The sequence below is a fragment of the Lissotriton vulgaris genome, chromosome 3_2 (genome assembly GCF_964263255.1).
Source record: "Lissotriton vulgaris chromosome 3_2, aLisVul1.2, whole genome shotgun sequence".
NCBI lineage: Eukaryota > Metazoa > Chordata > Amphibia > Caudata > Salamandridae > Lissotriton > Lissotriton vulgaris.
Genome location: NC_141690.1, coordinates 99,801,291 through 99,827,024, shown reverse-complemented (window position 1 = coordinate 99,827,024; position 25,734 = coordinate 99,801,291). Strand labels below are relative to the sequence as shown.

Below are 25,734 nucleotides of genomic sequence, written 5' to 3'. Positions count from 1 at the left end.
CGGTGTGTGAGGGCTTTCCTATCCACCCGAAGTGAGTGTGTGATCCTTATCCATCTCGCTCCATTTTTGTGGCAGTACTGAAACTAACTGAACCTCTCTTTCTTTGTTTACTTGCATTTGCCTCTCATGTCACAGGGTCAATCCTACTGTGGCTCTGAAAACTGGGTCAAGTACATTCCCGTCAGCACTTGTCTCCCAGTGATTGTGACGGTGAGCAGTCACATGCTTCTCTGGGAGGAAGAGTGGAGAACTCCAGCACAGAGCCAATCACAAAACAATACACTAATGAATGTCCAACCCAATGCTTATCCTTTCAGGATGGAGAAGTACTTTAATGCCCACTAGAATGGAATACTACACACTATTCAAGATACAATTTAGAGTCCTTGGCACTTTCAAGGAGTGCTGCACCTCTATTGGGTATACACAGCACACTTCTCCCTTAAGCCAGGCTATATTCTGACCTGGGGTCTGGGACTCCTTTCTATGGGGCATAAGGATTTAGAGTGATTATGGTTCTGGTGCAGTTATATCGCCCAGAAATACGTGCCTCCATTTTTAGTACTCAATTTCCAGATAGAGTGGATCAGTCCATGCAGGATCAGCACAGTCATCCAGCTATGTAGTGGGCTTATACTCTCGCTCTATGTAGGCTGCGTTTAGGCTGGCAACACCGTCTTTGAGTCCAGGTTCATCTGCTTGGCCTGCACTCAGGGGTAGTCCTGGTTCGTCACGGTGACGATCGTGCCACCTGTGAGTGTTGGAGCAGTTGGGGATTTCAGCAAAGGCATTAGTAATCAAGGTCCCTTTTATTCAAATGACTGTCTGTCTTATGTCTTATCTTAGTGTATGTGTATGCAACATATGCTTCAATTCTTTCTACCCATCCTATGATGCAGAATGCATATATATCTGGCATCTGATTGTGGTCTTTAATTGTTATTTTTTTTAAAGAGAACAGATGGCACTGCATAATTTTCAATACAACCGTTTCCAGTGCAAACACGATTTATAATAAAATGTTTCAAGACAGACAGTACTAAGGGAGTAGGTAGTTTCTTTTATTTAAACTGTACTACACAAATATGACGTCACTTTAAATGCTATGTTACATAGACAAGTATATTTTTAGTATGTTTGTTGTTTATTTAAAATTAATAAAGAAGTGTTCGATAATGTAAATGGTTATGGTTCACACTAAACCAGATGCACAGTAAATGAGAATCCGTTACAAGCATTTGATTAATGATATCAAACTCAAACCTCACTTGAGATTTACAGTAGACGACGCTAGCTAGAAAAGTAATCTAAAAATATTTCATTGGGCTCAAATAAACCATTTATTTATTTTTCCAGAAAATGTCTCGCTGCCACAATCAAGGGTGGGCAGGAAGAAGGGTTTGGGGGGCAGCCGAGCCCCACGAGGTCTGCCCCCGGGCAGATTTGGGAGGGGGATGGGGGGGCGAGCAAAGGCAGCCATTTTGCTGCTTTGGGCTGCCTGGGATATAGCCCTAAGGCAGCCCAAATTTAAACACTAGCCCAAGGGTTAGTTAAGGGGGATTGCGCATGCCCAGCCACCATTTTAGGTTCTGGTGACCTGGTGGCTGGGAGCGCAGTAGGGAGGTGTAGGTTTTTTCCTTGAGGCCTGTGGTAGTTTAGTGGCTGTTTTTCTGGCTTTGGCGATGTCTGGCGAAGACTATAGGGTTCTGGAAGCCATCCGCCTGCTGAGTGAGGCAGGGCGGATGGACTTACTAGTTGGCCCCAAGGGTGGAGCGCGCCCTGTGAGGTGGGCATCCACTGGGGTGGCGGCGGCCGTCATGGCGTGCTCACCGCCACGGAAGTCTGCCCGTAGGCAGGTAAGACCGCAGGGCCGCAATGAGGCCTGGGGCGCGGCCCTGCGTGTTGCGCTGGCTTGTGGGGCTGGCGGGGATAAGGGCGGCGATGGGGGCGGCGGGGGAGCACTGCCGGTGGCTCCCCGCCGTCTTCTTACCGGAAGGTTGCGGCGGGAGTGGCCTGTTGCCGTGAGGAGGTTTCGGCGAAGGAGCGGCGGGGGAGCGCTGCCCGCGGCTCCCCACCGCCCGCAGGTGCCTGTTTTCTGGTGGGGAGCGGGAGCGGCGGGGGAGCGCTGCCGGCGGCACCCCGCCTCCCGCAGGTATGCCTACGGCCCGCCCCGATACCGCGCATGCGGTATAGAGAGGGGTGTGGCGGGCCGCAGAGGAGACAAGCGAGCGGCTCGGGCCTCAGAGAGAGTGCCTGAGGGCCGAGCGAGGGCGGAAAGAGTGCGGCAGGGGGAGGAGTAATTCCCCGCAGCAGCTCCTGGGGGAGTCGGGCCGCCCCGGTAGCACGGGGGCGGCAGGGCAGATGGCAAGGGTGCCCCGGGGGGCAGGGGGGACGGATAAGCGGCGAGGAAGGAGGGGGGAAAGAGGTGGTAGGCTGGTGGGGGATAAGGAAGGGGGGGAGTCAGAGAGAGATTCCACCCTCCCATAGAAGGCCAGGGTGCAGACAGGGGCCCGGGGGAGGCGGGGAGCAAAGGGGGAGCGGGGCAGCAGACGCAGGACCTGGCATTGGACAGAAGCGAGGGGATGGGGGGGCGGAGGACCCCCTTGGGGGCGCTCAGGGGAGTCACTGGGAGGGGGAGAAGGCTGGTGGTCAGGGAGGGAGCCAGTTGGGGGTGGAGAAATGTCCCCTTTATTGTTGGAGGATGGTGATAGCGAGAGGGAAGGGATGGGGGTCCGACTCGGGGGAGGGGGGGTGCGGTCCCCGGCGGAGGTGGTCGGGGGGAGGGGCTTTGTGGCGAGGAGGTGGCGGGCCCGTCCTGGAGGGGGGAAGCCCCCGGTTTAGCAGGTAGGCAGTGGGGGAGTCTTCGTTGGATGATGGGGGGGCGGGTGCAGGGGGGTAGGTGTGGAGTGACGAGGAGGAGAGTGGGGGGCAGATGGGGGGCAGTTTAGTGGTAGGGGGATGGCGGGTAGGCGGGGGTGGGGGGGCGCGGCACAGTTTGAGGGACCCAGCACACCGGACCTACCTTTTCTCCTACAGGTGGACACTCCCGGTGGGGTTCCTGACTTGGCAGGGCTGGGAACAGCCCCTCGATGCCAAGGCGAAGGGAGGGCTGAGCCTCCCCCGGCATGCTCGGTAACGGCGGGGGATCCAGTTGCGGCCGGCACAAGAAGGCCCGACAGGGGCTCGCTGACCCCTCCACCCACAGGGCCACAGCGGCTTGGGGGACTCGGACGGAAGAGGAGCACCGCTTCGCATGTTTTTATTGATGTGGAGGAGGGTGCCTAGTAGGGTGCAGTCGGCGCCGCCGGCCAGGAGAGGATACGTACATGGGGGGTACAAGTAATTGCGGATAATGAGAGTTTAGAGGAAGGAGAGCAAGGGCGGCGGGGGGTCCGCTAAAGTTGTTGGTGTTTTGCAGGTGTCATAGGGCCGTCAGGAAAGGACGGCCCGGACATCTTTTTGGGAGAGGACGGCATCCCTGGACCGGAGGGTCAAGGACCAGAGTGCAGCGTCATTGGCGGCAGGTAATTGAGCGGCGCGCATGGTGTCAGTAGGGGTGGGGGGGGAGGGGGGTACTGGGGGCGCCTGAGGAGGGAGAAATATGTAGTGGATAAGGGTGTGGCCCGGATGATGAGAGGTTGGATGAAGGTTGCAAGAAGGCGGCGGTGCAGGGGAGTGCGGGCGGCGGCTGGCGGCGCAGCGAGCAGGGGTGGCGTGGTGATCGAGAAGGCTGCGGAGGGGGCGGCGAAGCCTGAGAGTAAAAAATTGAAGATTAAGCGGCTGCCGTACATGGGGGTCACAAAACCGCTGGGCGCGCACTTGATGCTGTCAACAAAAGAGCGTATATGGAAAGGGGAGTACGTTGAGCTGCTGAAGCTGTTACATCAGGAAGTTAGGGTGAAGGAGGGGTCCAAGGAGGAAGAATACGAACTGCAGAAGAGGCCTAAAGTACCTCTTACGATTGAAAACTGGACGGCGGCCTTTTTAATCTTTACCAGTGTATACTGTGAGAAATTTCCAGAGCGGTCAGTGTCCTTGTTCAAATATATGGACGTAATCCGGAAGGCCCAAATCACGGGGGGTGGCTATGCGTGGGCCCAGTATGAGTTCCGGGCTAGGATGGCGTGGGACCCAGAGACGAAGTGGGGAGAGTTGGATGCGGATCCATAGCAGCATACGATGGGGCTGGCGGGATCTGGTAAAGCTATATTTACAGCGAGCGGGTTGCCCATTATTTACCAGCCCTTTCCGGAGAGGGGTGGGGGCAGGAGCTAGAGCTCAGGCGGGATCGGTGGGGGCCTGTGGGGCTATAATAAAGGGGCCTGCGCCTGGGAACACTGCCGGTTTAAGCACGAGTGTTCCGGTTGCGTGAATTTCGGTCACCCCGTGTTACGGGCCTGGGGAACGGCGGGACCGGACCATGGGCCACAGGACGGGCAGGCTGGGGGAGCGCGATCGGGGAGCGCTCAGCAACCTGGAGGCAGTAGAAGAGGTAAGGGGTCTGGGCCGAAGGGCTCGTACTCCAGTTAAGGTGGACCGTTTGGTGGTGGCCCTGCAGGATTACCCGGACAGGGGGGGCCGCAGAGCGGTTGCGGACCGGGTTTGTGGACGGTTTTCGGTTGTGCTATGAGGGGCTGCAGCGGAGGAGAAGGGCTGACAACTTGAAGTTGGCTAGAGAGCACTAGCCAACTTCGGGGGTGGTGCAAGCGAAGTTGGACAAGGAAGTCAGTGAGGGCCGCATGGCGGGGCCCTTTGAGGACTGGCCGTTGGAGTTGATTGTGTCCCCTATTGGGGTGGTGCCCAAGAAGGAGGCGGGGCAATTTCGGCTTATTCAACACTTGTCGTGGCCTGAAGATGGGTCGGTCAACAACTAGATTGATGAGCGGGAGTCTACGGTGTCGTACTCGTCGGTTGACGCTGCTATGGCCCTGGTGGTGGCTGTGGGCGCATCGGCACAAATGGCAAAGTGTGACATCAAATCGACTTTCCGGCTGCTTCCTGTTCACCCAGATGATTGGGGCTCACTGGGAATCCAGTTCCACGGCCGCTGGTATGTGGACAAGGCATTGCCGATGGGCTGTTCAATGTCATGCGCACTTTTTGAGTGTTTCAGGAACTTTCCTGCAGTGGTTTTTTACGGAACGGACGGATTACCAAAGAGTTACGCACTACCTGGATGACTTCTTTTTGGTGGGGTCCCCAGACTCCGCGGACTGCCAGGTGGCGCTGTACCGGTTTCAGGAGCTGATGGGGTACCTAGGTACAGTGGGCCAGGCACGACTTCTGTTTCTCATTTCAGGTTCTGTGGCTGGTCCCCTCGCCTGTGATATGACTGTCTGGATAGTGGGCCACTTCTTTGTCAAGCGGGCCCAGTTGCAAGCGCAGGATAGTTACTTTGGCGAGAATCTGGGATTTAATCCTGCTGTTTTTAAAGTTCACTGGTTTTGGAAGAGGTGGGATGCGCTGGAAGGAACTAGTTGAGACACTGAATAGGCTGTTAGTGTGGGGTAGGTGCCCTGAGGTGTTGGTCCTCCATTTGGGGAAAAATTATATGGTGCAGGAAACAGGGTTGGTTTTAATGAGGGCCATGAAGAGGGATTTGGAAGAGATCAGGAGGAAGTTGTCGGGGTGTTCGGTTGTATGGATCGAGTTTGTTCCGCGGAGGGTTTAGAGAGGGGCATTGAAGCCCCAGGCGGTGGATAAAACTAGACGTAAGATCAATGTGGAGATGGTTCGCTTTTGCAGGCATTTGGGGTTTTTGAGAGTCTGGCACCGGGACCTGCTGTATGACGCACCAGAATTATTCAGGGGGGACGGGGTCCACCTATCGCGTTTGGGTATGGACCTGTATCTCATAGAATTGCGGGAAGTCTTGTCCAGAATGTTGGGAGCACGTCGGGGGTAAGGGGCGAGGGGTGTAGGCATCACGGCACAGTTTTTGGAGGGGGTGGGGGGGGCAGGAAAAGGTGGAGGCGGTGTAACCACCTACCCATCCACCTTTTCCTGGGTGGCGGAGTTGTTGTTGAAGTTGGCCAAGTTTGGCTGGAGTTTGGCAGTTTATCGTTAAGTTGGGGAGTTGGTGAACAGGAGCGGGGAAACGTTAAGCGGTTTAGAAGTTTACATTAGAGGGTCGTTAGTTGCAGTTGCAGGAAGGCAAATAGGAGTTTTAATGTGGGGTGAGAAGATTGTGGAATATTTAATGTATTGCAATTTATGTATTGTATGTTGCAGGGTGGGGGGTTTTATCATGTGGGGATTGTAGGGGTGGGGGATTAGGCAATTCGATGTTTAGAGAGGTTTTAGTTTTGTAAGGCGGATTGCCAGTTTAACAAAGTGTGATGTGCACTTGTTTCCATAAAGCGGTCGTTTACACACACAAATGGTTGTCAGTGTGCTTGCCCCTCTTTCCTCCCTCCCAAACTGACTTTATTCAATCACACCATGCAGTGGCTTCCAGAAAGAGTCATGCAAGATATCGGTTTACTGATGGCAAAACTTAAGGAATTTAATTTTAGTTTTCATGAGACCTGATGAACTTTATATCCGTATTTTTCTTCAAATCAAACTCCTTGGTATTGGTATGGGGAGGGGGGGGTGCTTTGCTATAGTATGCTAACCGAAAAGCTAAGAACATTACTTTTTAGCTTCCTTCTACAAATGACATTTGCTTTTACAACCTCAACCACCAATGACTTTTGTTTACAATATTTTCCAAACGGAACATCGCAAATTGAAAGCCTACACTACACCTGCTTTATCTAACAATATGGTGCCGTTTGCAGAATTTGTGTGTGCTGACCCGCACGTTTCCCCGGACAAGATCTACCGCTTACCAAAGCTTACCCTAGACCCCCGCATAAACATTTAACGTGTCCAGGACATACTCTTGTTTACATCCTGTGGTAGTTCTGATCCCTTTAGACAATGCAGACTTATTAACAAAACTAAGTCACACCCAAGTATCTTGACACAAAAGCTGAATGGCTCTCAATAATAACAAGGGAATATCCCAAATACTTAATCTGTGTAACAATTGTGCCCTGCAATCCAGTCAGAGGCAGTTTTAAAATCTACAACAGGAGTATAGCAAATATTTTCTGCATGAGACATATTTTTTGTTCAATATCGGCAGACAACATGTGAATGTGGCTGTAACACGGTATGCACAGTACTACAAAAAAAGCTCAAAGACTGCAAAAGCTACAAAAGCAGGCAGTCAAATCTTGCCTCCTCGTTCAAGGCCGTGAATATGCAAGAATTGCCTCGAAAGCACTCAAGTGGCTCTCAGTGACGCTGAGCACCAGCTTTAAAACTTTTTATCATCCACAGACATCTGGAAGCAGATCCCTGGAGATTCTTGGTCCAGGTTCTAGTAGACCTCACCTTCACAGCAGAAGCCAATCACCTCTGCTTAAAGAAGCTCTTGAACTCTGAGCTTTTTAACTTTCTTTATGTTAACACCTTGGCTGCTAGGTGTTTTCCCCCCCTGTGCTGGAAATTACTCTTCTCCTGTATTCATGACGAGCTCAGCTCGTCATCAGCACAGCTCAACTGTGCATCATGACGAGCTGAGCTCGTCATCAGCATCGAAAGGGTTAAAGAATTTGGAATCAAAGGTAGAGCATGGAGAACACGGAGGGCCTGATTATGAGTTTGGTGTTGTGGGAGCTGGCCGCCACGCCACCACCCCGCTCCCACACCGCCAAACAGGGCCGTCGCCAGCCTGCCAGATAACGAGCATTATCGTGGTCTGGTGGGCGGGTGGCGTGGCGGCTACATTGCGGTGCAGTTTAAGGCTCATATATGAGCTTGAGCTTTAAACTGCACCCCTGCGGGACTGCCAGTGCACGTTCCTGCACAGCATGGAATGTGAAGTCCATGTCATGCTGGAATTGGGTGCATGCACATGAAGGGGGTACAACATGTGCCCCCTGCATGCACCCCTGCGCACATGGCCAAGAGGGGGCCCTGTGGGGCACCCTTATCGTTCCTCATTGCCAGCAGCTTCATGAAGTGAAAACCTCCATGAGACCATTGCTTGTGAAGAAAGTCGTAATATGCTTGGCCGTGACGCAGGGCAATAGGAAGCATATTGCGCCCCTCAGACTACCACGCTACAGCCAGGGATCTCTGATCCCTGACGGTTGCTGCGGTGCGATGGCGGTCCGACTATCCAAGTTGTAATCTGGCGGTCGGACCACCGGTGCATCAGTGGCCAGACCACCACCGCTACCCCACTGTGAGTTTGGCGGACCTCGGACCGTCAAACTCATAATTAGGACCTGGATATTTACCAATGCTTTCATCTTCTTAAAGCACTAAATATTTTATTATTTTTTGTCAATCAGCTCTGACTCCTTTATTCTAGCACTATCCAGTAGTCAGTAGTACATAAACACAAATAAAAAATCATTGTAACTCGATACATAGATTACTTAGGTTTTATAAGGGCAAATGTTACAAGGCAAAACTAAAACATGTTAAAAGGGTCAGAAAGCGCATGGGTAAAATAAATTCTATTCATGCATACTATAAAATATAATATTAATAGTAAGCTCAATAACAAAGTAACACTATGAGTATTGTTCATACAGTACTTCATAATCAAAAGCAGTCAGGTGATTGTGGGATGAGGGAATCCTTTCTGCATATGTCATCTGGTACAGGTTCATTCTTTTAGTATTATTTGCTCAGGCGATGCATTTGATCAGGAAGGGATTTTTATTTGGTGAGCAAGTGAGTGAGCCACTATTGTTAGCAGTTATCATTCTAGTGACGTAACCAGCAGCGGCCGGCACAGGTAAGCGCGGTGAGATGGGGTGGGAGTGTAGGGAAGTCGACAGACAACGGAATAGGTACAATTAAATAAATAACTGTGCTGGCCACCACTGGACGTACCTCCAGTGACTTTGATATCAGCAATGCATTTCAGTCATTATGATATCACTAAATGAATGCTGAGCTACATGTGACTGTTTTGAATGTGCGAAGCGGGTATGATCTGTGCAGAAAAGTAGTAGTGTGTTCCAGGGCTCAACTTCTGTCAGTGTAATCTGGAGAAGAGTCTCTTATTTGAAAGAGTTAATCAGGGCATTTCGTATCCTTAACATGGGATGAACCTCATGCTCCTGAACTCATGGCCTAGGTTAGTAGAGACAATCCTCCTGGTAAAGGGGGACCTGTGGTCCCTCTCCCATTCTCAAAATGCTGGTGACCTGAGGGCACATGCATTGATCACAGGTACCACTAAACTCCAAGATGACAGCAATCTTGTGATGGATGTCTAGTAGTTGTAGCGTCTTCTCCAGCCCAGGAGCATGCAGATGAATAGCGCCACATAGGAGCTGTAGTTCATTACTTCACTATTCCTCAGCATACACTCACACACTGCGCGTTACATCATACTTTCTCATAAACAACACCTCAACACCTCTTCACATATTACATATTTCCTCTTTAGAGTCTGCCCAGAACTGTAAGGGTCCTAGTGCAACTGACATCTATTTGCTATATCTCTCCCTTTCTTAAATGAAAGTGGCAGACACCAATAAAATCACATTTCTTTGTTTAGTCGGCGGTGAGGTGCTCGTACTGATCTGCTGGCTCGGGTGATCCGAGGTGATCGAGGCCCACTCTGATCGGACAACGATGAGATAGGCTCAGACGCTTGAGCCTGACCTGCTGGCAGGATCATCTTACACATGGTTTCAGAACTTGACCAGTGTTGCAGTAGGTGTTTAAAATTTGACACGTCCTGAGTGATGGATTGTTCAGGACGATGTGCTGTCACCACGGGTCCTTTGATCATAACAACCTGTAAAGGATCAGCACCAAAAAGAGAATTTACGTATTTGTCTCTGCTTCACCTGTACCCAGTCTCCTTTGTCAGAGACTGTATCCTGGGCATGGCAACGTTGATCTGCATATGTTTTCATTCTCTTTTTCCGAGTCGCGTTAATGCCCCGAACCTTGTCAGTATTCATTGATCGATTCAGGCTCCATTGAGTTTGTTTGTTCTGATGGTTCTCCCAAATATCAAGATGGCTGCACTCTCCACCAGTTGTGGAGTGAGAAGTTTATCGATTGACTCGGAGGGCCTGGCACATGGCTTGATTCAGATTGCTTTCCTCCATGGACACTCATTGAATGAATCTCTTGAGGGTGCCCATGAATCATTTAGCTACACCAGTGGCTTTGGGTCAGAGGGGAAGTGCTCTTTTGGTGTTTGACGTTAAGTCACACAAGAAATTCTTTGTATTCTTTGCTGTTATAGGGCAGGCCATTATCAGTCAAGAATATTTCAGGGGCACCTCAGGTTGCACAGATGTCATCAAGCCGTTCTATGACTTTGTCATTGGTTGTCGAAGATAAGTCTTCCACCAAAAGAAAACGTGAATATTCATCTACGACTGACATTATATGGTGTCCATTCCCAAAATGCACCAAAAAAGTAAACAGCAACCCTCTGCCAAGCATGGGCAGGAAGGTCAGACATTGTCACTGGGTGCTGTGTCACCTTAAGGGACAAACAATTGCAAAGTGTCATGCTTTCAGCTCCCTCTCGACTCGCTCATCTAGCTGAGGGAAACACACTCGATCTCTTAAGGCCCTTTGGGTGGCTACAATACCACGGTGACCTTTATGGACCAGCTTCATGTCTTAAGCTTCCAGGTATGATGATTCTCTAGTCTCAAAATATGACGAACTTTAGGGTGACTGCTAACTCACCCTGTACATTTTTGACCTTTTGAATTCAACATCATCAGCAAGAGGCCGGACACTTCTCCTACATAATTGAGTGGTAAGTTCTTTGATTATAGTCATGTTTTTTTCTGCATTGGTGACAGCAATAATTTGTTCCGGAGACAGAGCCACTGGTGTGCTGGATCCCATAAAAAAAGTTTAGATATATCCCAGCTGTCTTTGAGGTCAAACTGTGGCAAGACAGTGGCACTCATGAAAAGTAATCTGCCAGGTTTTGATCCTTCCCTGGTTGGTGCATGATCTACTAGTTGTACTCTTGCAGTCTTAACCCCCACCTTTCGATGCAAGGGTGCATCTTAGCCTTTGGGTTTCCAAAAATTGTAAGCACCATCTGGTGGTCTGTGATGCCAGTGAATCATTTTCTGTAGATGAATACATGAAAATGTTTGCAGGCCCACACCACAGCCAGACTCTCCTTCTCTGGCTGAGAGCAGGCAGGTTCTGTTTGAGACAGGCTTTGACTCACATAGGCCCCGATGTGTCTCTGAGCATTCGAATTGCCATTGTGTTGGCAAGAAATGCCCCTAGCTTTACCAGGCTTGCATCAACCATTATTTCAGTACGTAACTTGGGGTCAAAGTAGGTCATTTGAATTGCATATTTAATGTCTTTGAAACTCTGGTCACACTCCCGAGACCACTGAAACAGTACATTTAACTTTGTCAGGTCTCTCAATGGGGCACTCAGTATAGCAAAGTTGCAATGTATCTTGAGCAATAACTGTCTAGGAAGGATCACAGCATGGTAACATCCTTGGGTAGGCAAGTGGATGACAGAGCTTGCACCTTGTTTGGGTCTGGAGTCATTCCCACTTCAGAGAATATGTTTCCAAAAAACTTGAGTTTGGTTTTGTGAAATTCACACTTTGCGGCGTTCAAAGTGAGACCTGAGTAACTGGCCCATCTTGGTAAGGGCTTTATCGTGTTTTTTCTGTGTTCTCCTAAAACCAGTATGTCATCACTGTAATTGAAAGCATGTGTAACCAGTTGGAGACCTCGTGAATACCATCCTGAAATATCTCAGCAGCATACTTCAAAACTCAATCTCTTTAATCTGAACTAACCAACCTGAGCCGAAAAGGTTGTAATGTACCGGCAGTATTCTTACCAACTCAAGTTGATGGTATCCTTTATTCAGATTGAGGCAGGAAAACACTGTGGCTATGTTAAATTGCATGATCGTGTGGACCAGGGTGTCTCTCTCTCTTGATGGCTTTGTTTGCTTGGCACACATCAACGCAAATGCACATTGCTCTGCTGCTGTCTTTCTTTGGTACTACTACTTTGGGCGAAACCCAGGGCATGGGGCCTTTGCAGCATTCAATATGCATCCAACTCTTTCTCTACAGCTTCTTGTAGATGAAAAGCAATTCTACAGTGCCGCCGAGCCACAGGGCGAATGTCTTCATTGATCTAAAGCTGTACTTTTATTTTCTTTAGTTTTTCCAGGCCATGGAGCAGAAACAGGAATCTGCTTGTGATCCCATGCTGAGCACAGATGTTGTAGTTGAGGGATATCAACCCCATGTCAGCAGGGGTGGCAAAACTGAGCAAACAGGCCGTCTAAGAAGACCCTTGTAGTACATGAATGGTGGCTTGCACCTATTTCTTTTTGTGTTCCATTGTCACTGTGAATGATCTTTGACTCTGCATTGACTCAGAAACGCCCAAGGTATATACTTTCGTGCCTGATGGAGTGAGGTGAGGCAAAGGGGATAGGCTGTTGAACTTTTCCAAAGGCATGATATTAATTGACACAACACTGTCTATATAGAAAGTTATTGGAGGATCAATTCACTTTCAATATGACTTTGGGACAGTGTCTAAAAGCAGTTTGTCGCTTTGTTTAGTGAACTTTCTTCGAGCTGTGATTTTCTTTACAGGCAGCTAACCCCACATGTGCACGCCATTCTTTGGTAGACATCATCAGCGCACACCCATCTTCGCTCATGCTCGATAGTGACAGAGAAGAACCTTTGTACAGTGAGCTCGACAGTAATTGATCTTGCTTAGTTCTACTTGCCGTAGCTGATGTTGCTTTTTAATTTTGGGGGCATGGCGAGAATGCTTCTGGAACGGTCTTGTATCTATCTTGTCGCTGTCATGATACAATTTTTCTTTAGTTCGGCACACAGTTAAAAAATGGTTACATTTCTCACAACCGTGGCAGACCTGTCCTATGGCTGGACATTTACTTTCATGGGGAAAGAAAAACCCACATCGGAGGCATAGTTTTGTTTTCCTTGAAGACGTCAACTTTTGTGTTTCGTTATTATGCTTTTGCTTGCGTTTTACAGTCAATGCGATTCACTGTGTGCTGTTCCTGTTTCCATGTCAGCAGCTTCTCTGTCTGCTCGTTCATCTGAAGTCATAGCCATCAGCGTTTTCTCTAAACTGTATATTTCTTTCAGCATGCACCTTCTATACAAATTTGAAAGGCAGGCTCTGAGGGGCATGACTTCTTTGTCACCGAAGTCGCAGAACTTGCAATGTTTAATGAGTACGTCAAGACTTTCAACAATCTCATCTAGCCTGTTGTCGTGCTTGTTTGAAAATGTATCTTTTATAGTCAACATTCAGTATTGGATAGAACTTGGCCTATAACACTACTTTTACCTTTTGGTATGATTTTACATCAGTCTAAGAGACCTTCTTTAGCATTTCTTTCACTCCATCACCAGCAAGGTTTTTCAAATAGTTGATGATCTTCTTGTCATCTTCTTCCACTAGATCATCTACAAAGTCATTGAGCGTTTTATCCACGTAGCCCATCTAGAACCAATGTTCGGCTCTTAAGAAGTGCCGAAAGACAGTGGCGTTTTCAGAAGCACAGCTGCATTGTATTTCACGCTCCCTTCTCGCGCCAGTGAGAGAATGTGCTGTTCAGACAGCTTTCGCCGTGCACTCTATTAGAAATTGGGTCTCTAGTTCACAGAAGTTTGCACCCTGTCCAAGTAGGGACCAAACCCTAGTTAGGGTAAGACAGATACACCCCTAAATTAACCTGTGCTCACCCTAGCACAGAGCAGTCAGCTTAACTTAAGAGGCCATGTGTAAAGTATTTGTGCAACACTAAAATTACAATACCTCAATGAAAACACCACAAAAAGACTCCACATAAGTTTAGAAAAATAGAGAATATTTATCTGATTAAAACGAGACCAAATCAATAAAATTCCAATACGTAGAAGTCGAGTTATGATTTTTTTAAAGGTTAAATGTGAAAACAGTGCGGGGCGTGGCTAAGCGAGCCAGCATGGCGGACGTGGCTTAGCTGAGCTGCGTCCAGCCCACCACATATCCTCCAGATATCCTGCCGTCCTCGAATTACCTGCAGCCTAGAGGGGTTGTCCCAACATCAGCAGCCTGGGCGGTCCGGAATGGCCGGTGCTCGGAGCGGTGCACCCAGTACAGTGGGGCCTGGTGCGGCCGGATGCAGCCGGGACGTCAATTATCGAGTGCCCCGGAGGGCAGAGTGTTGGTGGCGCTGTGATCTCTCCTTGGTTGGGGCAGGTCCCCGAGGCACCGGGACTCGAGGAAGGTGCCCGAAGGACAGGTCGCCCCCCCCCGGAGTTCCCACTGAGTGGCATCCGTGCAAGATCTGCAGGAGGTGTCTCCCCTCCCTTTCACTTGGGGCTCCTGCGCGAGGTGGAGCCGGGAGGTCGAGTTTGGCGCAGCCCGGGAGTGGGCTCCTGACATTGCGCCTGCGGTCCGTGTGGAGGGACTACGTGGCAGTGGGGCTCAGAGGTTGGTGCTCGGGGGGCATATCGGCCCTCGGGGGGGGCGGGTCCCAGCTACGCAGCGGGGGCACAGCTGGACCGGAGTGGAGGACCTCTTCCTTGGGACTGCTTTCTCCTCTGCCTTGGGCTGTGGGCCTGGGAATGTGATTGACGTGGCCCCCGCCAGACCCGGTGTCCTCTGCAGTGGTGAGCCCCATGCATGAGGGGTAGAGTCTGGCATCCACAGAGGGGTGAGAAGCTGCGGCATTGCCATAGGACGTCTCATGGCGGTTGGATTGGGCCATGGCGGCGAGGAGTGTGGCGAGGGGGGCGGAGCAGTGTCCCGTGGCCCACCGTGAATACTGGCGATGTTCTATCCCAGAATCCGGGGGGGGGGGGGGGGGGGGGGTTCAGCGGGGAGCGCCGGATTAAGCAGCCGGAGGAGCTGGAACCCAAACATTGGTGCCCTTCCTGGGCCCCCTGGTAACGGCCGTCAGGAGAAGGGGCCCTGCAGTGGCTGTGGTGGCTGGACCCTGCGGACAGGTAAGGGGCTTTGGGAGTCCAGTAGGGGGGGGGGGCCCAGTGCGGAGTTTGTGGGGGCTGAAGTCTGGTCCCATTTGGCTGGATTGCGGGCCCTAGCCTGAAGGTACCCTTTATCAGGTTGGGAGCGGTCCGGGGGAGCTTCTGTGGCTTCGGTGGTTCTTGTGGACTGGATAACAGGTCCTAACTTGAGTGGACTCCTATCACAGGTGGCCATGACGCGGGACAAGGGCAGTGGCAGGGCCACGAACCATGGGCCCATTGACAAGTTTACTGGACCTGGCGGGGGGACAGGAGCTGTGGGAGGACACCAGGACTCTGGGCTGGACAACGTGGCTTTGATGGCAGCCATCACCCACTCCCGGGATATGCTGGATGCGAAAATAGGCGCAGTAGGCTCGGATGTCATGTTATTGCGCCAGGACTTGCGAAATGCTATGTCCCGCATCACGGAGGCAGAGACCCGGATCTCAGGGGTGGAGGACGACATCGCGGCCCTGAAGCGTAAGGTAGCCAGTATGGAGAGCATCCAGAAGGGACTGGCGCTCCGAGCCGAGGATGCGGAAGGGCGGGCACGGCAGAACAACTTGCGCTTTGTCGGACTCCCGGAGGGCTGTGAGAAAGGCAACATGGAGGGCTTCTTGACGCGGTGGCTGCAAAGTTGGCTTCCCCCGGATACCCTATCTAGATGCTTTGTGTTAGAACGGGCTCATAGGGCTCTCATGCAGAAGCCGACGGAGGGGGCTCACCCGCGGCCTATGATTGCCAAACTGCTGAACTACCATGATCGTGACACTATCTTGCAACAGGCCTGGGCCAAAGAACCCCTGCTCTACGAGAACCAACGCATCCTGATCTTTACGGATTATACGCGCTTAGTGCAACAGCAGCGGCAATCATTTACGGCCGCCAAGGCCCTACGCCTTGCTGTTACCGGCCCGCCTGCGGGTGGTGTTCCAGTCTCGCACCCATTTCTTTGATACTCCAGAGGAGGTATTTAAATGGAGTGACGAAACAGTGAAGGTGAGGGTGCACACACCTCCGGGGTTGGAGTCGGATTCATCTCTGAGCGAGGCACAGGCACAGTCGCAGGCTTCCCGAGGGTCGTGCAGGAGAGGGAACTGGCGATCCAGGTCCCGGTGGCGCTCCGCGTCTGGCGATGCATCAGACCGAGGGAAGGAGGCTCCTGAGCAACGGACAGTGGACCCTTGACTTTTGTATCTTGCAGGCAGGAGGGTGCTGGTGTGCATTCTTTGCATGGTTATGTGTCAATGTATGCTGCGGTGAGCTGGAGGGAATTGTAACGTGGGCGGATTCCCCCTTAGCCTAGAGCTTGTTGGGGTGGGCCTGGGTAACATGGGCTGTTGGTTGGGGATCCATTGGTGTGGGCGGCCTCAGGTCCCTCGTTGGGGGCTGAGTGTCTCCCATGCCGGGACAGGTACTTCAACGGTTTTGAGGTATTAGGGGGGGAGGGGTTTGTTCGTTCCTGGGGGGGGGGGGTCTTGTTTTGGTTGGGTATGAGTCATACAGTCGCGAGGTGTTCCCCGCATTTACTGTGTGCACCCCTGCATGGCCCAGTGGCCCGGCTATGGTCCTGGTTGTCCCCTGATGGCGGATCATGTGGATAAGGCTCTGGGGCCCTGAAGCTCTCTTCGTGTCCTTAGTTGGAATGTGCGGGGAGTCCTAGATAAGATGAAAAGTGGGGCAGTGCTAAGGCAGGCGAAGAGGGCTAGAGCTGATGTGTTAATGCTGCAAGAAACCCACCTGCTGGGTACCAAGGCTCTGTGTCTGCAGCGGTATGGCTACCAGCAAGTTTTCCATGCCGGTTTTGCTAGGGGCTCTAGGGGGGGTGGCCATATTAGTGCATCGTAGAATCCCCTATGTTCATTCAAAACAGTGGGTTGATACACAGGGACGATACTTGTTTATTAAGGGTGTGGTCGGGGAGGAGCCATTGGTGTTGGGATGTGTGTATGCCCCGCCCCCTCTACAATAGTCGCTGGTTGAGAAGTTGTTTGCCGTATGGGCAGATATCCCGGACGCGCTGGCGGTAGCGGGAGGATATTGGAATGATGTTATGGATGTGCTCCAAGATAGGTGCAGGCCTGGGGGCGGCCTGTCTGTGGGTCATTCCACCAAATTGAGTGATATGATTAAGGGCTTGGATTGGGTAGACACATGGCAGCACTTGCATGTCAACGGGCGGGAGAACACATTTCTCTCAGCTGTCCACAAATCCTTTTCCAGATTGGACTATATCTTTGTACCTAGAGGGGTGGTTGGTAGGGTAGAGTCGGCGGACATACTGCCGCGTGGGCTCTCGGATAATTCCCCCATCTCGGTTGTACTCTGTTTGGGCAGGGGGCGGCAGCCGTTTCGCTGGAGCCTCTCAGTGTGGCACATGCAGCAGGAGGACTACCCGAAACATACGGGTGAGGCAATTGCTGAGTACCTGGTTGAGAACGTAGGGTCCGTCGCCAGTGCCGGGTCGCTTTGGAAAGCCCTGAAGCCCACGTTTCGGGGGGTAGATATAGCTTGGTGTGCTGCTGCCCGGAAGAGGCGCAGGGCAGAATTGGTGCGGGCCGAGGCAGAGATAAAATCGCTAGAACGTCGGGGCCGCGCCGCGGGTCGAGGGCCAAGCGGTGGGGCAGCTGCTCCTGGCGCAGCAGTCCTATGCATCTCTTCTGATGGATGAGGCGCAGCAGATATGGCTCGCGACGTGTAGCAGGATATATCAGTGGGGGGACAAATCAGGTACGGTGTTGCACCGGCTGTGTCAGGGCGCCTTCCAGGCGCAGACCCTGTAAGGGATACTGGAAGGAGCGGGTGCCCTGATTATGGACCCGAGGGAGCTGGCAGAGAGCTTCGCCGCATATTATGCAGATCTGTATGCCCCAAAAGAATGCCTACCTGAGGAGGTGGTGGACAAGTTTATAGCGGATCTGCCGCCTCGAGCGGTGTCTGATGAGGTGCGAGAGCAGTTGGAGCTCCTGCTGACAGACGAGGAGCTGGGTACGGCCCTGGGTGAGCTCAACCCGGGGAAGGCTCCTGGACCAAATGGGTTCCCAGTGAATTTTTCAAGAAATATCACCTACAGCTAGGTCCACACTATAGAGCGGCGTTGGAAGAGGCCAGGGAACAGGGTAGCCTCCCCCCCGGTTGAAGACATGCTGAAGTGGTGGTGTTCCACCAGCCGGGCTGGCCCCCGGAGCACCACGCTTCCTACCGCCCAATCTCTCTCTTGAACGTGGAGGCCAAAGTTGAGGCCAAAGTTTTGGCTAAAGCGTTAGCAAACCGGCTTCTACCTCATATCTCAGGGCTTTTCCACTCAGATCAGGCCAGTTTTATGCCCCAGAGGGCGACCAGGCACAACATCCGGCGTGCGCATGTGGCGGTGGTTCGGCATACTGGGGAGCAGGCTGCGCTTCTCCTAGCGGATATGGACAGGGCATTCGATTCGCTGAGATGGGTCTATCTGTTCGCGCTCCTGCCCCATCTTAATCTTGGGCCCCGATTCCTATCCTATTTGCAGCTTCTATACACAGACCTGACGGCCTCAGTTCGAGTGGCGGGGCCATCTCTTCCAGATTCCCCATCGGACGTGGTACCCGGCAGGGCTGCCCTCTCTCGCCATACCTCTTTGCCTTGGCTATAGAGCCGTTGGCGGTGTGGGTGTGCATGGATGAGCAATTACGAGGGTGTGAGTGGGCGCAGGGACCGTCCGACAGGATCGCGCTATATGCGGACGATGTCCTGTTCTTCCTAACAGATCTCAATAGGTCTGGGCTGCGTCTCCTGCAAATCATGCAAATATTCGGAGAAACGTCGGGCTGTATATGAACCCTCGCAATCCACCCTATGGGTGTTGGGGGAGCGTTCAGGAGGGGGGATTGGGCATCTACACTCAAGTGACAGTGGGGGGCATTAAATATTTGGGGTTGTTTCTGTCTGAGGTACCCACAGTCTCCAGGGAGCGGAATGTAGCGCCGGTATGGGACCGGGTTCAGGCGGATCTCCGGACATGGTCCCGTATGCCATTGACGATTTATGGCAGGTCGGACATCTTTAAAATGGTTGCTCTACCCCGGCTATTATACCAATTACAAAACCACCCATACCCCATCCCGACCAAATGGTTTCGGCAGGTAAACTCTGTACTGGGGCAGTTTCTCTGGGAAGGGAGCGCGGTATGTGTGGCACTGCGCACCTGCTTTCTATCCACATATTGTGGAGGATTGGCGACTTCCGACATTCTCTCCTATTATCAGGCCTCTCACCTCCTAGTCTTGAATGAGTGGTGGTATGGAGACAGGGGGGATCCGGCGTATGCTCTGGAGCGCTACCTTATGGGGTCTCATACGCTGCACACTATTCTGTATACAGCACCGTTGCGGAGTATGCACACTATTCTGTATACAGTACCGTTGCGGAGGGTACTGCCACCGGCCACGCAGGTGGTGTTTCAAATCTGGAGGCAGGCTCTGCACCGTATGCGATGGTGGAATACCCTGACTGGTGAAACCCTGTTTGGCACAATGGGCGGCTACCTGGGCTCGCAACGCTACAGGGCTTTCGGGGATGGGACGGCATTGGCATCTCGACCTTAGGGGATGTATTGTCTGGTATGACGCTTAAGTCCTTTCAGGATCTTTGCAAGGAATTTAGTATGCCTCGCTCTCATCATGCACTGACCCCCAGCTTAGAGGGTCTGGAGTCCCTCCCTGAGTTTAGTCCTCTGGAAGCAAAGGTGTTTATGGGGGATTTGGAGACATGAAGATATCACGCATATACCAGTCACTAGTCACACATTGTTCCCCCACACTGCAGAAGCTCCGGGAGACTTGGGAGGAGGACGTGGGAGAATTAGAGGAAGAGGATTGGAGAGAAGCGCTGGCAGCCCCCAGGGGTGCAGCCATATCGATGCGCCTACGTCTTATCCAATTTAAATACTTACATAGAGTTTACTTCACCAGGGTGCGGCTGTGGCGGGCGGGAATGATTGCTTCACCGGACTGTCTCCGATGTGGTGGGGAGGTGGGGACGTTTATACATACGGTATGGAGTTGTGGTTCCCTTGATTGGTTCTGGAGGGGGGTACTGGCCTGTTTGTCTGAGATATTGGGGTGGGAGCTCCCTCGTACGCCGCAATTAGTGTTACTGCATGTGATGGAAGGTTTGGGTGGCAACGTCTACAAGAGGCATTTGCTGCTGCTTGGCCTCACGCTGGCAAAAAGAGACGTGGCCAGAGCGTGGAAGGACGCGCGGACCCCTTTGGTGGCTGCATGGAAAAAAGGGTTAGATTTTTGTATGGGGCTGGAACAGACGATTTTTGTAGCCCGAGGATGCCCGCGTAAGCTTTATAAAATCTGGAAACGTTGGGCTGAGTAAGGGGCCTGTGGCTTGAGCCCCCGGTGGAACTGGAAGACCTCCCGGGGGTGTGATGGGGGGGCCTTGATGGCGGGTATGTATGTACAGTCATCTGGGTGTGTTGTGTGTAGGAGACTTACGGTGGAACTAGTGCGACTCTGGGGGTGGGAGCAGGGGTGGGGGTTTGGGGGGGAAGGGGGCGGTGGGGAGGGGGGGCTTGTCCAGTGTTGCTTTGTTTATATTAGCTGGTTTTGTTTATATAAAGAAAAGTTGGTGCCCTGCAAAATGTGTGTCGTCTGTCAATAAAGTCTGTTTTCCACCCAAATAATTTGAAAACAGTGTTTAGAAGTTACTAGCGGTCAAAAGGTTACTTGAGGTTGGGAGGAACCAGTGCAAATTCAAAGTTCTGGCCCAAAGCAATGAAGGCCGGGCCAGCTACAGAATCTACACAGGGTATGCTGAAAAGTATCTTGGGTGGCGCAAGCGTCGACATCAAGGGCACGATGCGGCTGCCTTTTCCACATAGTTGGGTCAAAATGTCGTCGTAGAGCTTCACTGAAGTGAAGGCAATGTGTCGTCATCGAGTTGCGCAGAGCAACGTCATCGTGCCGCAGAGGCTGTGAAACTGCTGTTGTTGGGTAGCCGCTGCCTCTGCGTCTAAGGGTGATGCATTGGTTACCACCAGCGCACTGGTGACAATCGTTCGGTTTTTGAAGCAATCAGCTACAGCCCTGGTGCTTCTTCCCAAAAGTACCTTTGATATAGGGGGTGACTTCAAAGGAGTTCTCTGAAGTGCACAAGGATCCCTTTCAACCAGGCTCTGGCTCCAGACTACCAGTATGGGGTAAATCAGCCCTGAGGGCAGGATACAACCTATTATGATGTAAGTGTGAGCCACCTCTCACCCTTCCTGCCCAAGAAGGCTATCAGTATGCAGATGAATCCCCTATCACATTCAGCCCTTCCTGTGTTGTGGCTGTCTAGAGGAAATACACACATTTTAGCTGTCACCCAGCCCAGATGTGTATTGGAGACAGGCTGCAGGAACACAGCAAAAAGTTAAGGGTTGAGAAATACCCTCTATCTAAAAGGGGATTTGAAAAATGTAATGTCACATCCACCTTTACCATTAAAAAGATTTATTCCCACCATTCTGAAGATATTAAAAATGAGATTGCTGTTCCTTTCCAATCAGGAATTATAGCTTCAACTATGTTTTAAGGAATCCCCAATGCTAGCCTTTGGAAGAAGTAGACCGCACAGCAGTAAAAAACGAACTTGTCACTGCCAAGATATTTAAAACTTAAAAGTACATGTCCTGACTTTTAGTTACACAGTACACTGTCGTTAGGGTAACTAAGGGCCTACCTTCGGGATGACTGGGGGAGTTTAAGGTTTGGCAAATGCTTTTAAATGCCAAATCCAGGCGGCAGTGAACTGCACACACTGGCCCTGCAATGGCAGGCCTGAGACAGGTTTGAAAGGCTACTTGTATGGGTGGCACAAGTGGCGCTACAGGCCCACTAATATCATTTAGATTACAGATCCTGGGCAAATGGTGTACCACTTTACAAGGGACTTGCAGGTAAACTAAATATGCAAATTTGGTATACATCAAAGTCAACGTGTTTAGGGGTGAAGCACATAAACTTTATTAGCAGTGGTAAAGTGCTCAGAGTCCAAATGCCAACAAACAAGATACAGTAAAACGTAGAGGTAAGCAGGCACAAAGTTGGGGGAAAACTACCCTAAGATGACAGGTCCAACACACATCAACACCTACAACTTCTGCAAGCCCAACCCTTGTGTTTTAGCTTGAGTCGGTCGGAGGTCATAGAATGTTTCCTTTGTTTTTGACTTGAGTAAATTCACTACTTCTTGTACCTGGTTGTTACTGTTGTAATCTTTCTGCTTTGTTGAAGAAATTGCTCTGTATTCGAGGCGTAGCACAGCGTTTCCGTCGACCGCTTTTCCGGCGGTTATGGCAGGCGCTTTGAATGTTCTCCTCCACAGGACCTTCCCTTTCTACTTTGGCCATGTATGGACTGAAGCAGGGCTTTGACTCTACATGTCCCAGTTGCAGATTGCTTTGCATCAATTTGAGGCACATGTGTCAAGCATGAGCAGTTTGCTGTACCGTTGTAAACTCTCAGGGAGAGCAGCTGCGTATCTCCTACTCCTCGTCAGTTGTAGCATCTTCCTCAACCCAGAAGCGTGCAGATGGATAATGCCATACAGGAGATGTAGTTAAACACTATTTTATTCTTCAGCATACACTCACACACTGCACGTTACATCATACTTATCATTAATCACACTGTATTACCTCCCTGCATATTACGTAATATCTTTTTAGAGTCCACCCAGAAAGACGAGAGTCCTAGTGAGCATTACATCTCTATGCTGCAGTAGTCACCTCTGCAACCAGAGAAGCTCTGGTATAGCTGGTCACAATAGATGACGGTATGTGGAGATACTGCTATGCGAATACGAAAAAACTGTCACTAAACAGGAGACACAGGCTAATACATTTCAAGTTCATCCAAAGGGTATACTACACGCCAGAGAGGTTTCGAAGATATGGCCTGAGACAGACAGCGGAGTGCGAGAGGTGCCACGCACCATCTGCGGACTTCATGCACCTGGCGTGGTGGTGCCCGGGGGTCCAGAAGTTCTGGGAGAGCATATTCTCCGAACTAAACAAGATACTGGAATTAGAGCTGACCCCGGACCCAGCGCTAGCCCTGCTCGGCTATTTCAGAGGACTGCCAGTGGCGGTCAAGCGTCTTGTAGATCTGGGATTGTTAATGGCAAGGCGGGTGGTTGCCCTCTGTTGGATGAGAGGACCATTGCCTACGGCCAAGAGATGGGCGCACAATATGCTATATTGCTGCACGCAATCCGAACATTACAGTGAGTTGCTGCCCCCTACGAGTCGACCGATGAACTTCTGGAGCTTATATTCAACGCACTTGAGGGCTGGAGACTCATGGTGCACGTCGGGTGAGGGCACGGTGCTAGAGAACGAGCTGTCAGATGCTATACAGCCCGCAGGGGTGAGGTAGTAGCGCAGTGCAGCGAGAATTCATGCAAAGGGATGCGGGAGGAGGCGGCGCCCGGTTTGGGGGGTAGGATAATAGAGGTGCTGAGAGTAGATCAGGCAGTAATACACTGAGACATACCTGTGGGACCTCTACGCACTGCGAGATAGGACTTACTGGGGAGGGAGAGTATGGACTAGCATAGACACATGACTGGGTACCTAGTTGCAGGAGGGTTAGAGATGTACGACATACAATCACCACTGCTAAGTTCAGGGTTGGAAAGGCTAGGTGTGCAAAAGGTTTTACGGGGGGAGGGTCGGTTGGGGCTGTTTTGGGGACCTTTTCCCATTTTTCTTAAACATAAACTGATAGGGACCTTGCAGATACGTGTACGACTGAGTGATGACAGGGGCGGTACCAAGTGTAAGATATTGCCCTTCGGAGGGAGCAATACAATGCCTCACGAAGTGGACAACCATACTAAGAGGTATAAGTGTTAAATGTGATACGCCGCCGGACCCCAGGGTTGTCGGCTACAAGGCTGTGTAAATCACCAAAGTATGAACCTCTGGCGACTGACCCTTCTGCTGCCAGCCTCCGGGTTGTAGGGCACGAACTGTGTAAATCTGCAGACATGAGCAATAAACGTTTTTGAAAACAAAAAAAAGAAGCTCTGGTATAGCCCCCTTTTTAGGTCGAGCTGGTGTAAGCAGCACGGAGCGCTGCATCCAGCTAAGCCTCTATTGTGATCCACTTGCTGGGAACGTGGGACAGGGGATGGGCACACGCAGGGCCATCGGCGATTTGACCATGTGTGCTCGCACGTACAGCCACGCGCCGTGCACATCTCCTGTCCCAGTTCCAGAGCAAGTCAGCCTCTCGCAATCGCGCGCACACACACACACACACACACCCCACACACACCGCCCCCACACACACACACACCCAGCCATGGAACAGCCTCCTGCAATCGTTCGCACACACACCCCCTCACCCCTCCCTCTACAACTAAGCCCCACCTGCCCCACTCACCAGGCTACAAGCTCCGTCACGCGGGGCTTCCCTCACTTGCATCAGCGGCCTCAGCCGCCACTTCTACTCCTATTTATTACGTGTGCAGCCACTGCGTCCTTTCTCCTACGTCCCTACAGCGTTTCACAGCCTCCCCTGGGGCGGGACTTCCGCCTTCTGCCCTTCTCGTCCAGTCACTTTGTGGGCGCAGGCTTCCAGCAGAAGGCGGACGTCCCGCCCCAGGGGAGGCTGTGAAACGTTGTAGGAGGCATACGAAGTGCTCCGCCTCCACCACAACAAACAGCACAAATGCTGCAAAAATCTGATGAGGGGGACTGCCAGAAAGAACACCTCCTGGTGAGTGTAGCTGGCCACCACTCCACAAAGTTGGACGGATGTGGCGAGTCACCCCCCAACCCAAGATTGACCCTAAACCTGGAGTCTATGGGATAAGAAATCAGATGCTCCCGCTTTACATCCCCCATGTGCCAAGCCCTCTTGTTCCATAGGCTGCCCGTTTTCACAGGAAAGAATTTCACGTCGGAGTGTGTTTTATTTTTTGAGGTCCTAATGGTATGTAAAGATGGCGTGTGATTACTTTCAGTTGTAAAACTTGCTGGTACTGAGTGGAGTCCTGCCTCGTGGTGCTTGTCTTATGCTTCACACAGACCCACCTCTGACACCGGACACAAGTCACACCAGACGCTGCACACAGTCCCGCCAGGATACTGTGAACAAATCACACTTTGGCACTGCAGACAAGTCACACCGGACGCTGCACATAAATCACGCTCGGACACTGCACACACCCATGAGACACTGACAGCTCAGGCACCCTTGTGCCTGCCGACCACAAACCTACTCCTGCTCCCTCATCTACGTGCCAGGAACTCGGACCTGCCTAATCCGTGCATTATTCCGTCGGGTGGGGTACCCCGCCACCGCCCCCACTGCAGCTCGCCGTCCTCACAGAACTTAACCTCTGTACCAAATATAACCTCAGCCAACAACATTAGAGCTGAATTAGGGGGTCCAGATACCAACATCATATCAACTGAGTACCTCCTTACAAAGCGGTGACATACGGCGCTACTGACGTCAGCAGTAATTACCACTGGTTACTATCAGAGTCTCAGCCCTGCGCACACAGCAGGGCATTTCTTCAGTGAGGAAATTGAATGTACAACATTTTTTTGCTATATGCGGTTTCCAATATTTGTTGATATCATTACAAGCAAAATACAATGTCGTCCTATTTTGCACATCCTGCAGTCTGCATTCTGGCTGTTT

At 51.5% G+C, this 25,734-nt stretch overlaps 1 protein-coding gene across 2 annotated transcripts in view; it reads right to left on the bottom strand.

Moving 5' to 3' along the window:
• FAM184B (family with sequence similarity 184 member B) overlaps nucleotides 1–25,734 on the bottom strand; it is an 856,462-nt gene that overhangs the window by 789,019 nt on the left and 41,709 nt on the right. The window lies entirely within an intron of this gene.